Source organism: Schistocerca nitens, unplaced genomic scaffold, assembly GCF_023898315.1.
Source record: "Schistocerca nitens isolate TAMUIC-IGC-003100 unplaced genomic scaffold, iqSchNite1.1 HiC_scaffold_419, whole genome shotgun sequence".
NCBI classification, from domain to species: domain Eukaryota; kingdom Metazoa; phylum Arthropoda; class Insecta; order Orthoptera; family Acrididae; genus Schistocerca; species Schistocerca nitens.
The window spans coordinates 187,560-193,559 of record NW_026045952.1 but is presented as its reverse complement, the minus strand read 5'-3'; positions in this window follow the sequence as shown (position 1 = coordinate 193,559).

Genomic DNA, 6,000 nt, shown 5'->3' with positions numbered 1-6,000 from the left:
GTTATGCAATGGTAAAGTGTATGGTAATGAGTTGACAGAGCACAGAGAGGGATATTACATGACAAACTGAAGGGAATAGTAAATGGTATACTTGAGACAGCAACAGTTAGCGACCCTATCTTCATAGTAGCTCCTTTTAGTGAATGTAATTATTCAGTGAACATATTTGTATGGAGAGAAGTAAGTGGAATAAGAGGCACTGACAAATGGTAAAGTTTGATAATGTGCAAGAGCGTTGTGTTTTGTTGTAATGACTCACACAAGTAATGTGATGTAACTTACTGAAAAACTACCTAGAAATATGATACTGTATGTAGTAACAATGTAATGTTCTGAAGAAAAATGATAATAGCGTTGAAGTCTGTTGGAAAATTGCTTAGTCAAGCTAAATGAAATGCTAATTTATGTAATAAATTGATGTATATAAACTGCTGCTATGTTTACTTCAATGACACTGTACTGTTTACATCTCATGTAGTGTCATTGTTTTTCTGACAGAAGTTAGAGATTGCTGAAAATTTCACTAATGCAGTTTTACATTTTTGAACCAAGTATATTGACCAAAGTTCATGGATGACCAATTGAGTAAATCAAAGCGCTTCCATTTTCGTTCAGGTTCTCTACATATTTCATTATAAATTCTCTTTTTTCTGTTATACTACTAATTGTATAAACCCGTAATGAGTAAGAAAAGTGTATCTAATGAGAAAGCATCTTTATTGCAGATTTAAATATGAGAATTGCTATAGCACTAATATAGGAAATTTGTCTTTCAGGGTTTATATGTGGACAAGGAAAAAAAATTCTTGGATTTTTCTCAGATAACTCAGCAAAGAAAACACTTTTTCTCAGGTGGAAATACACTTTTTCTGTTTCAAGTGACAGTATACTTTCCCTCAGATCAAGGAAACTTTTCAGTCTTTTGAATGGTAAATGTTTTATACATCGGCACAGAACACCTTGGCACTTTAGGAAACGAAACCAACAACAGCAAAAAATACACGTTTTGGTCAGATCTTTGAGTTGCAGCAACAAATACACTGCATTTTTGGTATTAAAGAAGTATAAATACGAAATCAACCCAACACAGCTTGTTAGTTTCTGAATCATTGAAATAGAGATAGCGATGTGTCTATGTGTTCTTCCTTTTGCTTAGTGGTGAAAACCATGCACATCATTTTTTTACATTAATAATTAACTCATTGTCCACGAACCATTGCGTTGCTTTATTGACTGATATGAAAGTGTTTTTTTTTAATGCCTCAAAGTTGTTGGAAAGATTTAGCATGGCCATATCATCTGCACACAGATCTTATTTTCATGTGTTTGTAAGGATGTAGAGGCATATATCACTAGGGGTAAGATAGATACTGCCTACAGGAAAATTAAAGAGACATTTGGAGAATAGAGAGCCACTTGTATGAATATCAAGAGCTCAGATGGAAACGCAGTTCTAAGCAAACAAGGGAAAGTAGAAAGGTGGAAGGAGTATATAGAGGGTCTATACGAGGGCAATGTACTTGAGGACAATATTATGGAAATGGAAGAGGATGTAGATGAAGATGAAATGGGAGATATGATATTGCATGAAGAGTTTGACAGAGCACTGAAAGACCTAAGTCGAAACAAGGCCCCGGGAGTAGACAGCATACCTTTAGAACTACTGATAGCCTTGGGAGAGCCAGCCCTGACAAAACTCTACCATCTGCTGAGCAAAATGCATGATACAAGCGAAATACCCCCAGAATTCAAGAAGAATATAATAATTCCAATCCCAAAGAAAGCAGGTGTTGACAGATGTGAAAATTACCGAACTATCAGTTTAATAAGTCACGGTTGCAAAATACTAACACCAATTCTTTTCAGAGGAATGGAAAAACTGGTAGAAGCCGACCTCTGGGAAGTTCAGTTTGGATAGTAGATATGTTGGAACACGTCAGGCAATACTGACCCAACGACTTATCGTACAAGATAGATTAAGGAAAGGCACACCTACGTTTCTAGCATTTGTAGGCTTAGAGAAAGCTTTTGATAATGTTGAGTGGAATACTCTCAAATTCTGAAGGTGGCTGGTGAAAAATACAGGGAGCGAAAGGGTATTTACAATTTGTACAGAAACCAGATGGCAGTTATAAGAGTCGAGGGGCATGAAAGGGAAGCAGTGGTTGGGAGCGGAGTGAGACAGGGTTGTAGCTTATCCCTGATATTATTCAATCTGTGTATTGAGCAAGCAGTGAAGGAAACGAAAGAAAAATTCGAAGTAGGAATTAAAATCCACGGAGAAGTAATAAAAAGTTTGAGGTTCACCACAGACATTGTAATTTTGTCAGAGACAGCAAAGGACCCGGAAGAGCAGTTGAACGGAATGGGCAGTGTTTTGAAAGGAGGATATAAGATGAACATCAACAAAAGCAAAATGAGGATAATGGAATGTAGTCGACTGAAATTGGGTGATGCTGAAGGAATTAGATTAGGAAATGAGACACTTAAAATAGTAAATGAGTCTAGCTATTTGGGGAGCAAAATAACTGATGATGGTCGAATTAGAGGGGATATAAAATGTAGAATGGCAATGGCAAGGAAAGCATTTCTGAAGAAGATAGATTTGTTAACATCGAGTATAGATTTAAGTGTTAGTAAGTCGTTTCTGAAAGTATTTGTATGGAGTGTAATCATGTATGGAAGTGAAACGTGGACGATAAATAGTTTAGGCAAGAAGAGAAGAGAAGCTTTCGAAATGTGGTGCTACAGAAGAATGCTGAAGATTAGATGGGTAGATCACATAACTAATGAGGAGGTATTGAATAGAATTGGGGAGAAGAGGAGCTTGTGGCACAACTTGACTAGAAGAAGGAATCAGTTGGTATGACATGTTCTGCCGCATCAAGGGATCACCAATTTAGTATTGGAGGGCAGCATGGAGGGTAAAAATTGTGGGAGGAGACCAAGAGATGAATACACTAAGCAGATTCAGAAGGACGTAGGTTGCAGTAGGTAGTGGAAGATGAAGAAGCATGGACAGGATAGAGTAGGATGGAGAGCTGCATCAAACCATTCTCTAGACTGAAGACCACAACAACAACAACAACAATGTTTGTACATTATTTACAAATAAATAGAAAATCATAGGTCCTATAACAAAAAAATGGTTCAAATGGCTCTGAGCACTATGGGACTCAACTGCTGAGGTCATTAGTCCCCTAGAACTTAGAACTAGTTAAACCTAACTAACCTAAGGACATCACAAACATCCATGCCCGAGGCAGGATTCGAACCTGCGACCGTAGCGGTCTTGCGGTTCCAGACTGCAGCGCCTTTAACCGCACGGCCACTTCGGCCGGCGGTCCTATAACAGATACTTGAGATACACCATCACCCGATCTGTTTCAGTTGTTAATGTTTACATATTGCCTCCTGTTACTGAGATAAAATGTTAATCAATCTGTTGCTTGTCGACGAATATCAGTATTCTCTAGGTTCTTTACCAGGACTGAATGATTAATTGTGTTCAACGCTTTGGATACGTCAAGTAAAACCCCAGACACTAGCATGAGGTCGTCTAAGGCCCGTACAATAAATTTTATTAAAGATTCAGTTGCTGTTTTCATTTACTTCCCTTTCTGGTATCTGTGCTTGCTGGAGTTAGTGTATTATGCTTTTCTAGATAAGCAGTTAGTCTGTTGAGCATGAGTATTTCTAATATTTTGGAGAAGCCTGTTTCTAAGGATACTGATCTGCAATTTTAAGATAACCATCTTGTACATTTTTATACAAGTATTGCCTTAACTATTTTAAGTTGATTGGGAAGTATTCCTTCTTGAAATGAGCAATTGACAATATCCAAGGGTGGTGTAATTATTTGTGCTACCACTTGTTTGATTAGGTAATTTGACGCATCATCATATTCAGCAGACGTTTTTCCCCTTAAGCTTTTTTTATAACCTTTGTCACTTCCTCTTTAAATGCTGGCTTCAGGAACATAGAGTGGCTTGGCTTACCTGTTACTGTGAACTGATTAGTTCCTTGGTTATTGCACGTAGGCTTTAGATTTTCTACTGCATCTATGTCATCATTATTCAGGATGTTGACAATTTCTGTTTTAAATGTAATGATTTCTTAACTGAAATTCGTACTTTCTATTTCATTAGTTTACTCTGTGCTTTTTGCTGTGGCTCTCAGATTTAATTTTTTTCCCAGTCTGTTTTCAACTTGTTTGTTGATTTTGAAATGATCTCATTATCTGATTTAGCTCATTCTTATCTTATCAACAGCCTGTACTTCTATTGGTGCTTTTTGTACATTTCAATACTTTCCCTCTGTTTCATCACGCTTATGGTAGCCTTCTGTTCTATTATTTCTTTTGTGATCCAGTGCTTGTTTTAAAGGATATTTCTTTTCCTCTTGGTTTTTGGAAATGCTATACTGAAGAGTATGTGTTATGGTTTCTTGAAAATCGTTGTATGTTTCATTTGTTCCCTGAGCTTGAGGAACATCTGCAAAGTATTCTTTTCTCAGTATTGCGATTAACTATGTTGATGTTTCATTGGTCAAATAGCCTAATACCTCTTTCTACGTTTTTCCTTCCTTTTGTGAGCTTAGATTTCCATCTAATTCACATAGCTATTGAAAATGATAAGAAAATCCTGTTTGTAGAACTTGTGTTGTATATTCATTGCTGTCTGTATTACTGAAAATATTATCAATAAGTGACTCAGTTTTCAAAGTTTGTTGCTGTCTGTATTACTGAAAATATTATCAATAACTGACTCAGTTTCCAAATTTACACATGTAAGTTCCGTTACAGTTGCCTTCATGTTGTTCTGTATTAGCATCTCCTCAAAGTTTTTCTTTCTCTGTGTTTCTCTTCCCATATCAATATTAAAATCATCACATATTTCACAATCTTTCTTTTCTTTCTAGTAGAGTGGAAAGTTTTTTAAGGGAAACATTTGTTTTGCTGCTTGATGATCGGCGCACACAGAATATGCTTAACTCATTATGCACAATGCCTGTAGTTTCAAAATCTCTATCTTTACTTCTGGGTAAATTTTTTTATGTATCATGCATACTGCTGTCATAATTCTATTTTAACAAATATTGCTACTCCTCCACCCTTATATTCCGATCTGCAGGGGTAATTAGAGGAACATATCTTTATAATAATATTGAATAGGATTGGGGAGAAGAGAAGTTTGTGGCACAACTTGACCAGAAGAAGGGATCGGTTGGTAGGACATGTTCTGAGGCATCAAGGGATCACCAATTTAGTATTGGAGGGCATCGTGGAGGGTAAAAATCGTAGGGGGAGACCAAGAGATGAATACACTAAGCAGATTCAGAAGGATGTAGGTTGCAGTAGGTACTGGGAGATGAAGAAGCTTGCACAGGATAGAGTAGTACTTCTAATTCTGAACTTTATTTCTTTTTCCTTAATGATACAGTTCTTAGTCTTTATTTGATTATCATTGTCATTATCTTGCCTCTAATATTTAACTTCCAATTTTTTTCTTTCTCTGGCTATACCATAAGAAATCACAGGGCAAATGTTGAGATGTCATTCTTTGTATTCCTTTTTGCCTGCTTCATTTACTGAATTTTTATATTCTCTCCTTTCATCAATTAAATTCAATATTTCTTCTGTTACCCAAAGATTTCTATTAGCCCTCGTCTTTTTACCCACTTGATCCTCTGCTGCCTTCACTACTTCATCCCTCAGAGCTACCCATTCTCCTTCTACTGTATTTCTTTCCCCCATTCCTATCAGTTGTTCCCTTATGCTCTCCCTGAAACTCTCTACAACCTCTGGTTCTTTCAGTTTATCCAGGTCCCATCTCCTTAAATTCCCACCTTTTTGCAGTTTCTTCAGTTTCAATCTGCAGTTCATAACCAATATATTGTGGTCAGAATCCACATCTGCCCCTGGAAATGTCTTACAATTTAAAACCTGGTTCCTAAATCTCTGTCTTACCATTATATAATCTATCTGATACCTTTTAGTAT